This window comes from Aplysia californica, unplaced genomic scaffold (assembly GCF_000002075.1).
Source record: "Aplysia californica isolate F4 #8 unplaced genomic scaffold, AplCal3.0 scaffold00206, whole genome shotgun sequence".
NCBI classification, from domain to species: Eukaryota; Metazoa; Mollusca; class Gastropoda; order Aplysiida; family Aplysiidae; genus Aplysia; species Aplysia californica.
The window spans coordinates 430,111-432,673 of record NW_004797476.1 but is presented as its reverse complement, the minus strand read 5'-3'; positions in this window follow the sequence as shown (position 1 = coordinate 432,673).

Sequence of the window (2,563 nt, the reverse complement as noted above, 5' to 3'; positions counted from 1 at the left end):
TGTCTGTCTGTCTGTCTGTCTGTCTGTCTGTCTGTCTGTCTGTCTGTCTGTCTGTTTGTCTGTTTCTCGCTCTATCCCCTCCCCCTTCTTTCTCTGTCCGTCTGTCTCTCTCTGTGTCTCTCTCTGTCTCTCTCGCTCTGTCTCTGTCTGTCTGTCTGTCTCTCTTTCTCTCATCTTTTCTATCTCTCTAAAGCACACGTACATACATACACACACAAACAACATATACACATACACAAACACACACAAACACGCACAAACACAGACATCCGTAAACAAGTACAACTAATCTCCTCACTAACCACGTTAATAATGTTGTAATGTTATTAAGATCGTAACATCCGCCAGGACAAACAGTGGCATTCCATTCGAGATTACGTTTGACACCTGCTATATAAAACCTTACAGTACTGAAAGAGGCGTTAAATCTACACGATTTCGATTTTTCCCATCTTTTATCCTACCCTCAGTCCCAACTCCCACTTCTATGAGAGCTATTAGTTCCGATCGGTAAGATCCGATTTTTACGAAAAAAACTGGCCCCCCCCCCAAAAAAAAAAAAAAAAAAGAAAAAAGAAGCTTCTTGTGACGTAGCTGCCTATACAACAAACCACAGACATGTCAAAAACGACCAGAGAACTTTGAAAACAACATGGCGTCAGCCCGGAACCTGAATCATCTAAGACCTTTTTAGCTGGAAAGCAAATCTAAACACACGAGTGAGGGAAGATGATGGTGCTGTTTAAAAGACGGTTGGAAGCTGTAGGGAAGATGCTGCCGTTTGCACAGCGTCCAAGCAGCAGGATTATGGCACAGTTTAGAGGGCAAATAGAGACACGTTACAATATGGAACCTCTCAATGTGGTGTTTTGGTTAGAAGAAGGCTATTTCCATAGACTGGTATTATCCACGGCTGTGCATTCTAACGTCATTCTATTCTGGTTCACCGTGGAACGTACGATCTCTCTCTATTTGGAACCAAAAAGAAGATCTTCTGACCACACTGAAGAGACGAAAGTTAAAATGATATGAGCGTGTCACAAGATCCACAGGACTTGCCATAACAATCCTACAAGGAACCGTACATGGAAAGAGAAAGAGAGGAAGGCAGAGAAGGAGATGGGAGGTTAACATCATAGAGTGGACAGGGGAGACGATGGGTGACAATTTGAGGAAAGCAGAGGACAGAGAGAAATGGCGAGAGCTGGTTGTCAGATGCAGTAGTGCCCCCACGGGATAGAAGAAGAAGAAGAAGAAGAAGAAGAAGAAGAAGAAGAAGAAGAAGAAGAAGGAGAAGAATGGAACAATTGTGCGCTCTCCCGACTATAAAGAGACTTCTTTTTTTTCCTTTGCCCTTCATTTTTGCACCCATTGTGCGCTCCAGCACATTGGAGTTTTTATAGAGTGCAAAGGGCAGTGGCCACTGCAGTGCCTGCCTAGAATAATAAATATTATAATTCAAGTCTATGGTTATGTCTGGGGCTACTGGGTTTATACGGAAGTAATAAAGAAATCAACAAATTCCGATTAACGCGCGTGCCCGTGGCATGTATTCTAATTTTCACAACCCCCCCCCCCCCCCCCTCACACAAAAAGCAAACAAAAAAACAACAACAAAAGAATAAAACAAACAAAATCACAAAAACAACAACAAAAAACCAAACAAAAACAGCAAGAAAACGAAAACAAAAACAACAAACAAACAAAAAACCCAGGCGTTAATTTTAATCCCTTTAGCCCCTGTCACACACCTTGAAAGGGGTTTTCGACTGGAATTGACTAAAACCTACCTAATTCCAGGAAGGAATTGGGAGACATCGAATGGTATCGTAGGTTGAAATTCCCGATCATTCAAAATAGCCCTCAACGGACCCAAACGCCAAAAGCACACCACCTGAAATCGATGATCCATTCCCCTCCTTAAAAAAAAATGCCGTATCATAAAAAAATCATATGTTTAAAAAAAATGCATGCGTCTATATTTTTGGACCCTACGCTCGATATTGTTATTTGGTGGTTTTATTGGGATCCTTGCGCGTGAAAAAATAGTCAAGGATGTGACAGGAATGGCAGACAGAAGAATGACCAGATTCAGATGCACAGAGGGTGGGCGTTTTCATCACAGATTTTTTACTCTATTTTAATTTTTTTCTTTAAAAAAACCAACAACTTTTTTGGGTGTAGCTTTGATTGAATCCATACATTCTGAACATTTCTTCGGGATTGTTCCGTGATATTTTTAGGTTTCGTCAGTGAACCTCCATCACATTCCTGTGTGGCCGACATGTGATATCATTTATAAAAGATGGGGAGAAAAAAGATGGTAATTTGTGCTGGGCTAATTGGGTTGACCTAGATAGGATTCTCATCAGAGTTTTGTAAATCTATCTATCTATCTATCTATCTATCTATCTATCTATCTATCTATCTATCTATCTATCTATCTATCTATCTATCGCTTTCTCCACCTTCTTACCCCCCCCCTCCCACCCCTATCAGTTTGTGTCACTGTCCCTGTTTCATATTTTACTCTTCTCTCTCTCTCTCTCTCTCTCTCTCTCTA